Below are 15,979 nucleotides of genomic sequence, written 5' to 3'. Positions count from 1 at the left end.
AAGGCTAATTGGGTGGTAGTTCAAGGCACACTTTTTGTCTCCTTTTTTATATATAGGAGTATCATTTCCTGGTTTCCAGTCAGTTGGCCTCTGACCATCCGATAGAGATTTGTTGAATATTTTTGTTATGGAGTATATCAGCTATCTTCTTAACTCCTTTAAAAATCTTGGAGCTAAGTTATCTGGGCCATTGGATTTGTTAGTATTTAATTGGTCCAGGTATTCCAAGTGGGATGACCAGACTTATGATAAATATTTAAGCTTAGATCTAGCATATGTTGTTAGAATTTTGATGAACATTTCCTTAACCATTTACTTAAGTGCATTTCTAGAGTTAAGTAACCGATAATTTGTTTCTTTGACAGTTCTCCGAGTATGATGTCCCTTTCACACAGAGTTATGAAGTTTATTTCCTTCAAAATATATCATTTTCTAGGCCTCCTTTCATTTTGATCCACCATTGGTACCAGGAATTTTGAATTTTATCAGCCATATATCTTACCAGCTCTGAAGTTTGTCTAAGTCTCTGTAGATTCTCCCAATCCTCGTTATTCACTACTGATGACTTTAGCATTGTCTGAAATGTATTCAGGTGTGATTTCTCTCCTCCGACCGGTTCGTTTACATAACTCAAGAATAACAATTGATATCCAAGATCAAGCCCAGTGGTACACCACTTATTTCTGCACTTTTTGGAAGGCACCTCCTGTGTATCATGTGTTCCCTGCCACTCAATAATTTTTGATGCACTAAAAAAGTCTTATTTTTATGAATGTCTTAGAATCCATTTTCCTAATCACCCTCTTGTATGGAGAGGTGTTATAAGCTTTGCAGCAATCCAAGAACATAGTTTATCCATCTATTTCCTTTTTTATTTTGACCCTTTGCTCATTCAGTCTCAGAAATCTAGATTTGTTAGGCATAACCTCTTTCCTCAGAATTTGTGAAAACCACATATATCAGTTTTTATCCTATATGAGCTCTTTATTTCCTGCATGTCAAGTATCACCAGGAATTAATAAAAAATGGCATTATTTCTCGCATCCACTTACTAGCTGTTGTTTAATACGCTGAAACCATGGTTCCCTGTCCATAGCCAGGTCCCACAGACCTTTTCTTGGTTTCTTTTGACCACTTAATGTGCCTGTATTCAGCACATTAAGAGCATGTTGCCCCAATATTACCACATTACTTCAGTTCACTCTGTTCCATGCATGCCTCTCACCCCCTTGATGTTCAGGCCCCAGTAACTCAATGCCACAGTCACTCCATCATCGTCTTGGGCACCCCTTCCCCCTTCCTCCCTTCCTTCCTCCACTTCTGGCACATATATCTAGTTAGTCTCTGTTCAATCATCCTCTTCATAAGTTAGGACTGTGGCAGTACACCCTTTTCAGCTCTCTCATTCACACTCAGCTGACTACCACAAAACTCTTTTCCACTGATTGCTCACATGATTGTCCCTACTCACACCATGCATTTTCCTCGAGCTGATCACTTCTGACATATCCAACTCTTTTTGGCTCATTATATAAAAGGCTTATGCTTGCACCAGTACAGCAATGTTGGGATTACTGTACTGCCAAACATGCCCACCTTTGCCAACACAGACAGTTCCCTCTTTTTCCACTCATTTCTTAATGCATCCTGAACCTTTGCCTTCTTACCCTCCCTATGCTTCACTTTGGTTCCTATCTGTTGCCATGTCCATTCCCAGGTATCTAAAACACACCACTTCCACCAGGTTCTTGACATTCAGACTCACAATCAAACCAATGTCTCTCCCCATTGCTAAACCTCACAACCTTTTTTTTTTTTATTATTTTTCACATCAACTCTCATCTTCCTTTCACATGTACTCCCAAACTCATACACCAGATTTTACAGTTTTTCACTCGAGTCTGCCACCAGAGCATTGTCATCCTCAAACAACAACTCACCTCTCAGGTTCCCCACTCCCAGCATACTGTAGACCCACCTTCTCTCCAAGACCCATGTATTTGTGTTCTTCAGTACCCTATCCATGACAATTAAACAACCATAATGACATCACACACATGCTTGATGCAAATCTACCTTCATCAGAAACCTCTTACCTTCCTCCCCTCCTACTTACACACATGCCTTACTCTCTCATAAGAAACTCATTGCTTCATGTAGCTTTTCTCCCTTACGAGATATTCGTAGAATCTTCCACAAGGTGGCTCTAGTAGTCCTATCATATTGTTTTCCTTGATTCAGATAATTTTTTTAAGTATTTCTCAATGCTTTCAAAGTAGACAACTGGTCCATATGTCCTCTACCACTTCCAAAGCCACATTGCTTCTCTCCAATCTGTTGCTGTGTGCATGCCTCCACCTTCTCAATCACACTCTCTCATACAACGTACCCTCGTGTACCTATCATACTTATACATCTGTAATTCAAGCATTCAGTTATGTTTCCCTTGCCTTTATATAATGGCACTGTATGTGCCTATTGCCGGTCATCAGGTAAATCACCTTGAGTCATACGTACATTGAAAATGCTGCCTAACCAATCAACAGTTTCATCTTTCACTCACCTGCAATCCCATCCACTTCTAGCTGCTTTACCACTGTTCATCTCATGCAAGGCTTTCACCACTTATTTTCACATACCTCCACATCCCAAACACCCCACATCTGCCACCCTATCATCTAACAAATTCAACAAGTCCTTCAGAATACTCACTCCCTCTCTTTACCTCTTTACCTGTTACTACTTCCTCATCCACCTCCCTCAGTGATGCTTCCATTTTTTCTTTTGTTCTTACATCATTCACCTCTTTCCAAAACTTTTTTCTCACTGAAGGTATTGAATGATATTTCACCCCATCTCATTTGCTTTCTTTTTCCACTTGACCTTCTGTCACTTTCCTTTGTGCATCTCCCAATCACTCACACTCCTTCCTTGTTTTTCTTCAGCAATTTAACCATATCCCATCATGCACAACCATTTCACAAATGCCCATGTCCCACCTTCAGCATGCTACACAATTGGCCTGCACATGTAAGCAAAGTTTGCTAAATACCTTTCATTCCTATCCCTTTCACCTAATTTTATGAACTTGCACCATTTGCCAATCCTTCACCCACTCTCTTCACACACAAGTCTCTTCTCCAAGCTCGCTCACTTCAACCACCATCTTCCCACCCATTTCATCACCTCTTTTCCTGAAGCTTTTACAGACTATCATGCTTGCCTCCAATAAGAAGTGAGATATAGCCCAGCTAGCTTTCCTTGTAACCACATATTCATAAAACAGTATCTCCTTTGCACACCTGTCAGAATATAATCCAATATTGCCCATTCACCCCCTACCCCCACTTACCCAATACAATTCAGTATTGACCAGTTTTTATACCAGTTATTCCAGGTCTCCAGTCCTTTATTCAGCAGACTACTCAACTTGTCAAATATTTAGTAGCCTTCCATAATTTACTTCATCATATACTTAGTAGTACTCTGTAGTTCTCTTCATCAAATATTTGATGAGTGAATGCTCCCTTTCTTCTTCTGATCGTGGGGTAGCCTCAGTAATGCAGGAAATGGCAATCAAGTATGAAAAAAAAATTAGTTCTCACTCTCCCTTGTCAGATATTTAGTAGTACTCCATAATTTACCGAGTCAAATATTTAATAGTATAGTACTCCATGATTTACTTTGTCAAATATTTTTTTGTACTCCATACATTACTTCATCAAATGCCTTTGCAAAATCCAAAAAGAATATATCCATTCTTTTTCCTTTCATTATAATGAGGTAGGGTGTGATGGCTATGGAGGGGGAGCTTGGTGGTGGTGAGGGAGAGTGTGGTAGTCAGAAATAGAGGAAGTGGTGGCAATGAGAGAGGGTTTATTGTGGCAAGGGTGGTAGGACGTAGCGATGGTGAGGGAGGGTGTGGTAGCCCTCCACAGTAGCAAGCAGACAAGGGCCCAGAGAGACCAAATCTGCAAGTATTAATGATGGTTGTCATGCTTGTATCTCAAATTGGGTTTTGGTTTCCTCTCTGTGTATTTCTTCTTGCACTACAGAATCACATTCAAGCTTTGTATTATTAATTTTGTAGTGGAGATACATAGCTAATATATATATATATTATATATATATATATGTGTGTGTATATATATATATATTATATATATATATATAATATATATATATATTATATATATATATATTATATATATATATATTATATATATATATATGTGTGTGTATATATATATATATGTGTGTGTATATATATATATATTATATATATATATATTATATATATATATATAATATATATATATATAATATATATATATATAATATATATATATATTATATATATATATATTATATATATATATATATAATATATATATATATAATATATTTTTTTTTTTTTTTATTATACTTTATCGCTGTCTCCCGCGTTTGCGAGGTAGCGCAAGGAAACAGACGAAAGAAATGGCCAACCCACCCCCATACACATGTATATACATACGTCCACACACGCAAATATACATACCTACACAACTTTCCATGGTTTACCCCAGATGCTTCACATGCCCTGATTCAATCCACTGACAGCACGTCAACCCCGGTATACCACATCGATCCAATTCACTCTATTCCTTGCCCTCCTTTCACCCTCCTGCTTGTTCAGGCCCCGATCACACAAAATCTTTTTCACTCCATCTTTCCACCTCCAATTTGGTCTCCCACTTCTCCTCGTTCCCTCCACCTTCGACACATATATCCTCTTGGTCAATCTTTCCTCACTCATTCTCTCCATTTGCCCAAACAATTTCAAAACACCCTCTTCTGCTCTCTCAACAACGCTCTTTTTATTTCCACACATCTCTCTTACCCTTACGTTACTTACTCGATCAAACCACCTCACACCACACATTGTCCTCAAACATCTCATTTCCAGCACATCCACCCTCCTGCGCACAACTCTATCCATAGCCCACACCTCGCAACCATACAACATTGTTGGAACCACTATTCCTTCAAACACCCATTTTTGCTTTCCGAGATAATGTTCTCGACTTCCACACATTCTTCAAGGCTCCCAGGATTTTCGCCCCCTCCCCCACCCTATGATCCACTTCCGCTTCCATGGTTCCATCCGCTGCCAGATCCACTCCCAGATATCTAAAACACTTTACTTCCTCCAGTTTTTCTCCATTCAAACTCACCTCCCAATTGACTTGACCCTCAACCCTACTGTACCTAATAACCTTGCTCTTATTCACATTTACTCTTAACTTTCTTCTTCCACACACTTTACCAAACTCAGTCACCAGCTTCTGCAGTTTCTCACATGAATCAGCCACCCAGTGCTGTATCATCAGCGAACAACAACTGACTCACTTCCCAAGCTCTCTCATCCCCAACAGACTTCATACTTGCCCCTCTTTCCAAAACTCTTGCATTCACCTCCCTAACAACCCCATCCATAAACAAATTAAACAACCATGGAGACATCACACACCCCTGCCGCAAACCTACATTCACTGAGAACCAATCACTTTCCTCTCTTCCTACACGTACACATGCCTTACATCCTCGATAAAAACTTTTCACTGCTTCTAACAACTTGCCTCCCACACCATATATTCTTAATACCTTCCACAGAGCATCTCTATCAACTCTATCATATGCCTTCTCCAGATCCATATATATATATATAATATATATATATATTCTTCCTTTTCTTCTCACTGCTTCTAACAACTTGCCTCCCACACCATATATTCTTAGTACCTTCCACAGAGCATCTCTATCAACTCTATCATATGCCTTCTCCAGATCCATATATATATATATATTTATTTTTTTTTATTATACTTTATCGCTGTCTCCCGCGTTTGCGAGGTAGCGCAAGGAAACAGACGAAAGAATGGCCCAACCCACCCCCATACACATGTATATACATACGTCCACACACGCAAATATACATACCTACACAACTTTCCATGGTTTACCCCAGATGCTTCACATGCCCTGATTCAATCCACTGACAGCACGTCAACCCCGTATACCACATCGCTCCAATTCACTCTATTCCTTGCCCTCCTTTCACCCTCCTGCTTGTTCAGGCCCCGATCACACAAAATCTTTTTCACTCCATCTTTCCACCTCCAATTTGGTCTCCCACTTCTCCTCGTTCCCTCCACCTTCGACACATATATCCTCTTGGTCAATCTTTCCTCACTCATTCTCTCCATTTGCCCAAACAATTTCAAAACACCCTCTTCTGCTCTCTCAACAACGCTCTTTTTATTTCCACACATCTCTCTTACCCTTACGTTACTTACTCGATCAAACCACCTCACACCACACATTGTCCTCAAACATCTCATTTCCAGCACATCCACCCTCCTGCGCACAACTCTATCCATAGCCCACACCTCGCAACCATACAACATTGTTGGAACCACTATTCCTTCAAACACCCATTTTTGCTTTCCGAGATAATGTTCTCGACTTCCACACATTCTTCAAGGCTCCCAGGATTTTCGCCCCCTCCCCCACCCTATGATCCACTTCCGCTTCCATGGTTCCATCCGCTGCCAGATCCACTCCCAGATATCTAAAACACTTCACTTCCTCCAGTTTTTCTCCATTCAAACTCACCTCCCAATTGACTTGACCCTCAACCCTACTGTACCTAATAACCTTGCTCTTATTCACATTTACTCTTAACTTTCTTCTTCCACACACTTTACCAAACTCAGTCACCAGCTTCTGCAGTTTCTCACATGAATCAGCCACCAGCGCTGTATCATCAGCGAACAACAACTGACTCACTTCCCAAGCTCTCTCATCCCCAACAGACTTCATACTTGCCCCTCTTTCCAAAACTCTTGCATTCACCTCCCTAACAACCCCATCCATAAACAAATTAAACAACCATGGAGACATCACACACCCCTGCCGCAAACCTACATTCACTGAGAACCAATCACTTTCCTCTCTTCCTACACGTACACATGCCTTACATCCTCGATAAAAACTTTTCACTGCTTCTAACAACTTGCCTCCCACACCATATATTCTTAGTACCTTCCACAGAGCATCTCTATCAACTCTATCATATGCCTTCTCCAGATCCATATATATATATATTCTTCCTTTTCTTCTCACTGCTTCTAACAACTTGCCTCCCACACCATATATTCTTAATACCTTCCACAGAGCATCTCTATCAACTCTATCATATGCCTTCTCCAGATCCATATATATATATATATTCTTCCTTTTCTTCTCACTGCTTCTAACAACTTGCCTCCCACACCATATATTCTTAGTACCTTCCACAGAGCATCTCTATCAACTCTATCATATGCCTTCTCCAGATCCATATATATATATATATTCTTCCTTTTCTTCTCACTGCTTCTAACAACTTGCCTCCCACACCATATATTCTTAATACCTTCCACAGAGCATCTCTATCAACTCTATCATATGCCTTCTCCAGATCCATATATATATATATTTTTTTTTTTTTTTATTATACTTTATCGCTGTCTCCCGCGTTTGCGAGGTAGCGCAAGGAAACAGACGAAAGAAATGGCCAACCCACCCCCATACACATGTATATACATACGTCCACACACGCAAATATACATACCTACACAGCTTTCATGGTTTACCCCAGATGCTTCACATGCCCTGATTCAATCCACTGACAGCACGTCAACCCCGTATACCACATCGATCCAATTCACTCTATTCCTTGCCCTCCTTTCACCCTCCTGCTTGTTCAGGCCCCGATCACACAAAATCTTTTTCACTCCATCTTTCCACCTCCAATTTGGTCTCCCTCTTCTCCTCGTTCCCTCCACCTTCGACACATATATCCTCTTGGTCAATCTTTCCTCACTCATTCTCTCCATTTGCCCAAACAATTTCAAAACACCCTCTTCTGCTCTCTCAACAACGCTCTTTTTATTTCCACACATCTCTCTTACCCTTACGTTACTTACTCGATCAAACCACCTCACACCACACATTGTCCTCAAACATCTCATTTCCAGCACATCCATCCTCCTGCGCACAACTCTATCCATAGCCCACACCTCGCAACCATACAACATTGTTGGAACCACTATTCCTTCAAACACCCATTTTTGCTTTCCGAGATAATGTTCTCGACTTCCACACATTCTTCAAGGCCCGCAGAATTTTCGCCCCCTCCCCCACCCTATGATCCACTTCCGCTTCCATGGTTCCATCCGCTGCCAGATCCACTCCCAGATATCTAAAACACTTCACTTCCTCCAGTTTTTCTCCATTCAAACTCACCTCCCAATTGACTTGACCCTCAACCCTACTGTACCTAATAACCTTGCTCTTATTCACATTTACTCTTAACTTTCTTCTTCCACACACTTTACCAAACTCAGTCACCAGCTTCTGCAGTTTCTCACATACAGTGCTGTATCATCAGCGAACAACAACTGACTCACTTCCCAAGCTCTCTCATCCCCAACAGACTTCATACTTGCCCCTCTTTCCAAAACTCTTGCATTCACCTCCCTAACAACCCCATCCATAAACAAATTAAACAACCATGGAGACATCACACACCCCTGCCGCAAACCTACATTCACTGAGAACCAATCACTTTCCTCTCTTCCTACACGTACACATGCCTTACATCCTCGATAAAAACTTTTCACTGCTTCTAACAACTTGCCTCCCACACCATATATTCTTAATACCTTCCACAGAGCATCTCTATCAACTCTATCATATGCCTTCTCCAGATCCATATATATATATATATAATATATATATTGTATGGTATTGAGATTTCTGTAGATAATGCATTAGGTTTATTTGAATACTAGAATACATTTTATTGGGAATTATACCATTATTGCCTTGTGATATGTGTATATGTTACACTATTAAGGAGGAATGATGGGCCTTGTGATATGTGTATATGTTACACTATTAAGGAGGAATGATGGGCCTTGTGATATGTGTATATGTTACACTATTAAGGAGGAATGATGGGCCTTGTGATATGTGTATATGTTACACTATTAAGGAGGAATGATGGGCCTTGTGATATGTGTATATGTTACACTATTAAGGAGGAATGATGGGCCTTGTGATATGTGTATATGTTACACTATTAAGGAGGAATGATGGGCCTTGTGATATGTGTATATGTTACACTATTAAGGAGGAATGATGGGCCTTGTGATATGTGTATATGTTACACTATTAAGGAGGAATGATGGGCCTTGTGATATGTGTATATGTTACACTATTAAGGAGGAATGATGGGCCTTGTGATATGTGTATATGTTACACTATTAAGGAGGAATGATGGGCCTTGTGATATGTGTATATGTTACACTATTAAGGAGGAATGATGGGCCTTGTGATATGTGTATATGTTACACTATTAAGGAGGAATGATGGGCCTTGTGATATGTGTATATGTTACACTATTAAGGAGGAATGATGGTACATCTAGCAATGTTGCAGGCTGAATATTTTTTCATATTATGATATTTGGTAATTAGCAGTGCATCTCTGTAGCTATCCAAACATCCTTTCGTTTAACTTTTTTGCAATTTCTTCCTAAAATTAGTTCACATAAATTTTATTAGCCTATTGTAATAAACAAATAGTCATTTATATCATTTCATTTCTTTGAAATGATATTTTTATTTAAAATAAATAAAAATATCATTTCAAAGATTTAAATAAAAGAATACTGCGTAAGGAAGGGATTTCATATAACAAATATAGCAAATAATTAGATGTACCAAATATATCAAAATAACTGGAGTTATTGCTCATTTCAAATTCCATTAAATTTAAACCATGGAAAGTTGTGTGGGGCCTGGATGTGGAAAGGGAGCTGTGGTTTTCGGGCATTATTACATGACAGCTAGAGACTAAGTGTGAACGATTGGGGCCTTTGTTGTCTTTTCCTAGCGCTACCTCGCACACATGATGGGGGAGGGGGATGTTATTCCATGTGTGGCGAGGTGGTGATGGGAATGAATAAAGGCAGACAGTATGAATTATGTACATGTGTATATATGTATATGTCTGTGTGTGTATATTTATGTGTACATTGAGATGTATAGGTATGTATATTTGCGTGTGTGGATGTGCATGTATATACATGTGTATGGGGGTGGGTTGGGCCATTTCTTTCGTCTGTTTCCTTGCGCTACCTCGCAAACACGGGAGACAGCGACAAAGCAATATAGATAAAAATAAATATATATATATGTATATATATATATTTCTTTCTTTTAAACTATTTGCCATTTCCCGCATTAGCGAGGTAGCGTTAAGAACAGAGGACTGGGCCTTTGTGGAATATCCTCACCTGGCCCCCCTCTGTTCCTTCTTTTGGAAAATTAAAAAAAACGAGAGGGGAGGATTTCCAGCCTCCCGCTCCCTCCCCTTTTAGTCGCCTTCTACGACACGCAGGGAATACGTGGGAAGTATTCTTAATCCCCTATCCCCAGGGATAATATATATATATATTATATTTATTTATTTATTTATTTTGCTTTGTCGCTGTCTCCCGCATTTGCGAGGTAGCGCAAGGAAACAGAAGAAAGAAATGGCCCAACCCACCCCCATACACATGTATATACACACACGTCCACACATGCAAACCTACACACCCATACATCTCAATGTACACATATATTTACACACACAGACACATACATATATACCCATGCACACAATTCACACTGCCTGCCTTTATTCATTCCCATCGCCACCTCGCCACACATGTAATACCATCCCCCTCCCCCTCATGTGTGCGAGGTAGCGCTAGGAAAAGATAACAAAGGCCCCATTCGTTCACACTCAGTCTCCAGCTGTCAATGCAATAATGCCCGAAACCACAGCTCCCTTTCCACATCCAGGCCCCACATATATATATATATATGTATATGAACATGCAGGAGGGTGAAAGGAGGGCAAGGAATAGGGTGAATTGGAGCGATGTGGTATACCGGGGTTGACGTGCTGTCAGTGGATTGAATCAAGGCATGTGAAGCGTCTGGGGTAAACCATGGAAAGCTGTGTAGGTATGTATATTTGCGTGTGTGGACGTATGTATATACATGTGTATGGGGGTGGGTTGGGCCATTTCTTTCGTCTGTTTCCTTGCACTACCTCGCAAACACGGGAGACAGCGGCAAAAAAAAAAAAATATATATATATATATATAAATACTGGGCCATTCTTGTCTGTTTCGTGGTGCTCCCGCACTGACTCGGGAAACAGTGATCAAGTATAATGAATGAAATAATTTCTCTCTGTAAGTAAATACCTTCATGTGTCTTCCTTTGGAGTTAGATTAACCAATTGGCTGCTGATATGCCACATACAGCATGGGACACCTCCAGCAGTTGACATCAAATGTGCTGTATATAATGTGGGACTTTAAAAAAATAATGGATGTGGTAAGATGCAGAGTAGTGTGTAAGAAAGCAACTGCTGGCATGTCATACAATGTTTCCACATCCTTTACTTATATTTTTTCAGATAAGCTGTTCAGTCTATTTATCTGTCTATCTCTGATGGGAATCCTCGGAGGGAACTCTCATCAATGGGATGGCCACAGCAAAAGAGTCTCCCTTGCATACACCATTTGACGAATTCTCCCATCATTTCTCTCTCTTCCATTGTATTTTCCCATGTCACAGGTGGTCTTTCACACCAGCCCCTTTAATTGTACTATCATACACTCCTTGTAAACTCCCTGTCTTATGTTCTCTCCACATGCCCAAACCACCTCAAAGTATTACCTTTTATCCACTCTCCCACTCCACAATTCATTTCCTTTGCATTCCCTGCCATACCAGATCTCTTGTACACCCCTTCATTTCTTTCTTCATTCCATCTTGTCATACAAAATGCTCCTCTCAAATAACTTATTTATGCAGCCTGGATTCTTGACCTCTGTGACTCATTTCATGTCCATGTTTTGGCTGTATAGGTCAGGGTCGGGAGGGCTATTCTGTCCCTTAATCCTTTTTTCACATCCATACTTACACCTTTACCTTTACCTTTCAATATTCTGTTAAGGGACCCAGTAACTCTTTTATCCTGTACTTCTCTCTCCCTTATCTTTATCACCATACTTACCCAAGATAGCTCAAAAGTTCTTAAATTCTCTCACCTCTTCCAGTCTTTCTCCCTGCATATTTGTAACATATTTGTACACATTCATCACTCACTCAGTAGAGCTTTGCAACATCTATACCATAAACGTTGAAGATGCCATGGGGGAGAGTATATCTTTTTTGCACTGCCCAGGCAGCAAAGGAAATATTGATATATATAATGTATGGTATATAGATTTCTGTAGATAATGCATTAGGTTTATTTGAATACTAGAATACATTTTATTGGGAATTATACCATTATTGCCTTGTGATATGTGTATATGTTACACTATTAAGGAGGAATGATGGGCCTTGTGATATGTGTATATGTTACACTATTAAGGAGGAATGATGGTACATCTAGCAATGTTGCAGGCTGAATATTTTTTCATATTATGATATTTGGTAATTAGCAGTGCATCTCTGTAGCTATCCAAACATCCTTTCGTTTAACTTTTTTGCAATTTCTTCCTAAAATTAGTATCACATAAATTTTATTAGCCTATTGTAATAAACAAATAGTCATTTATATCATTTCATTTCTTTGAAATGATATTTTTATTTAAAATAAATAAAAATATCATTTCAAAGATTTAAATAAAAGAATACTGCGTAAGGAAGGGATTTCATATAACAAATATAGCAAATAATTAGATGTACCAAATATATCAAAATAACTGGAGTTATTGCTCATTTCAAATTCCATTAAATTTAAACCATGGAAATGTCTGTGGTGCCTGGATGTGGATAGGGAGCTGTGGTTTTGATGCATTACACATGAATGAGTGTGAACAAATGTGGCCTTTTTTGTCTGTTTTTCTGGTGCTACCTCACTGAAGCAGGGGGCGTCAATGCTGTTTCCTGTGGGGTGGGGTAGAAATATAATTGGGTGAAGGTGTCTCTGAGTCTAAGGTACACAGGTTTTATTGAATTCTGTTTGTTGATATTGAATATCCCTATATATTCTTATTGTATACAGAAATCTCTGAAGGTTAAAGATTTTCTCTTTAAAGGCAACAGAATGTTTATTCTCCAAAGAGGTCTTTGAAAGCCATCATTTTGTAAATAGAACACATTTTTTATCACATGAATGAATGAAATCTCACATAAGGTAAGAAAGAGTTTTGTATGTTTTAAGTTATTGGGCATTACTACTAAATCGTGTTTCTTTTTTATTTTCAGCTGGCTAATTATGTGAATCAGTATCCACGCATTGTCTCAATACTCAATGCTGGTCCATTGAAATACATCAAATTTGTCGTCCTTAAGGTGTATGTGGTTGTCTTCATGGGCTATTGTTTGGGACCATTTGTTTTGCTTAAGCTCCACAAGTAAGTTGCAATTATTTAGTTTCCTTGTTCATTTTAATTTCCTGTAGTAAGCTTAGTAAGCTGCATCTGTCTGATATAGGTTATCTTGTCGTGAAAAAGATAACCTTGAAATGGGTATTTGAAGAATTACAAATTAAGGGTCATTTTGAGGAAAATTGGGGTATATGTGTATTTGTGAAGGGAATGATCAAGGAAAATTAAGAAAACTTATATAATATGAGCACATAAGCATTGGATGTAGGAAGACAGTAAAAAAATTATCTTAGTAAGGAGAGTGAGAATGGTTTTATAGTGGGGAGGATTAACAGTAATGGCATTGTACGTGAGGTACAAAAGCTTCAGTCTTTTCAGATATTTGACCCTTAGTGTTCCTCAACACCTACCTGTATTATGTTAAATAACTTCTTGATTTATACCTTAATCATCCCAGTGTCCCTGTTGATATCTTTACCACGTTTTTTTCTTGGTTCAATCATCAGTGTCGTCATCATATTTGTCCCTTCTCCTCCTTCAGGCTTCTTATTACCATATTCCCAATACAAGACTTTATTTCTTCCTCATGTTTATCATTTCCTTTCATATATTACAAGCTCAGAGTCATATTTGATGAAATGTTATTATGCACCAAATTAGCTTACTAGGAGTATGATCTTGACCAGGCTTACAACACTTTTTTTGACAGGTGGTGGAAATTTTGGAGTTCTCTCTACTTCTCTGGACATGTCTTCTTTGCTGGATGGCCACTTTATGCCCCTGCAATTAAGGCAGTACTAAAACACATTGGTGGGAAGAGAGTGAAGTTGGAAAAAGGTAAAATGGACTAAGCAAAATAAAAAGGAATCTTAAGAAACAAACAAACTTGGAAATGCTTTCATGGTTAGAGAACAAAGCATGCATATGAAAGGTAATGAAGGGAGAACTGAGAAAGTACTGTGGAAATGTTCTGACTGGAGTTGTGAAGTTAACCTACCTCTCAGCAGTTAGTCAACTGCACCAACTTTTAAAGGAACTCCTTTCAGGAGCACTATAATGTTTAAAGGTAATGTAATAATTGTATATATTGGAATTTCTGCATAATTTTATTGTATTTGTATATCATAACTGTTCAGAAAGGGATCACCACATAGGGCAACCAGCACAATTGTCAGGAAATCATATCACTTGAATGATATTAAGGGTAAGATTCCATGACTAAAATTTTTGTACCCTTGTTAGCTGTCATAGAAAAATGTAACTTCTGTAATGCCTTTAGTAGGAAATGTACACTAAACTTTTATGTAATAGTCAATCATTGTAGCTGACATCTGAAGGGAGGAAATTTAGAAACTTAACATTTGAGTAGCAACATTTTTTAAAATGACAGCCTTTGTTGAGATTACTGATTATTTTATTGTTAAAAATGAGTATGATATTTATTACGTGTTTTGTGAAGACATATGTTACCTAGTGTAAACTTTCATCCCATATTGTAGTAAAGTTTTCCCAATAGCATATGTTTATACAGTACAATGAAGTGGATTGTAAGTAGTGAAAGAAGAGATTAACTTGATAATACTAAGTAAGAGTACTTACATATGATATCAGAAGAATGTCAAGTTTTCTCCTTCAAGAAAATCACTTGTTTTGATTTTTATTACTTGTTGAGAAGCAAAGAGAGAGCTGGAAACATTACATTTTCCAGGTTGTTTTATGCTTCTCACATTTGCATGTTGTATGTGTGTCCATACAAAATAATGTTAAAATCATAGCATGCTCATTACATGTACTACAGGATGTATTACCATGATGGTAATTTTTTTGGATCAAATTTCATGTAAAAATGTATAACCAAAGGGATTTCCATTGTTTTAGAGGGATATAATGTAGCTCCTGTAAACAAGACAGTATGTGATAGGGACAGGTTTGTTCTCTGATTTTACCTGAATGTGTTAAGTTTATTTTAAATGACAAACAATTTACTCACAGAGGGCACTTTGGTTTTTAAGAGTTCACATATTTCCATCCCAACATTATTTGTTTGGAGCACAGCGCCAAGATGGGTGTTTATCACAGTGTGGTATGCAATCATTGTCATAAAGGATTTCTGTCCTTCATAAAGGAGTCTCTATAAGGTTATTCTATTAGCCGACATTTTTTCCAAACAGTTTTAATCAGGAGTTAGTTCTTCCTTACTGTATCCTGTGCAAAACTTGGCCTTCTGGTACTCCTTACAAGTATTGCAGTAGCCTGTTGTTTTTCTTTTGACTGGTGGCAAATAGCATAAACTAAAGTACTGCAAGGAGTACCTGAGAAATGACTCATACAGATTATATAGTTACATCCATGGCATTAAAAATTTCATTTTTCTAGTATAATGTTTTACATACAAAAATAAACATGTATTTCCCCTCACTTCAAAGATTGATTTTATATCTTTATGAATAATGATCAAGTTTAATAGATTAAACCAGTTATTTATCA

At 38.4% G+C, this 15,979-nt stretch overlaps 1 protein-coding gene across 1 annotated transcript in view; it reads left to right on the top strand.

The window, feature by feature from the left end:
• nes (lysophosphatidylcholine acyltransferase 3 protein nessy) overlaps positions 1 to 15,979 on the top strand; it is a 98,383-nt gene extending 82,404 nt beyond the window's left edge. Inside the window, exons 9-10 of the transcript XR_011713128.1 lie at positions 13,327 to 13,519; positions 14,202 to 15,979. The gene's annotated coding sequence lies outside the window, so the exon portion shown is untranslated. The remainder of the gene's footprint in view (positions 1 to 13,326; positions 13,520 to 14,201) is intronic.

The sequence above is a fragment of the Panulirus ornatus genome, chromosome 9 (genome assembly GCF_036320965.1).
Source record: "Panulirus ornatus isolate Po-2019 chromosome 9, ASM3632096v1, whole genome shotgun sequence".
Lineage (NCBI taxonomy): Eukaryota > Metazoa > Arthropoda > Malacostraca > Decapoda > Palinuridae > Panulirus > Panulirus ornatus.
Note: the sequence above shows the minus strand (reverse complement) of the source record. Positions and strands in the feature narration are given on the sequence as shown.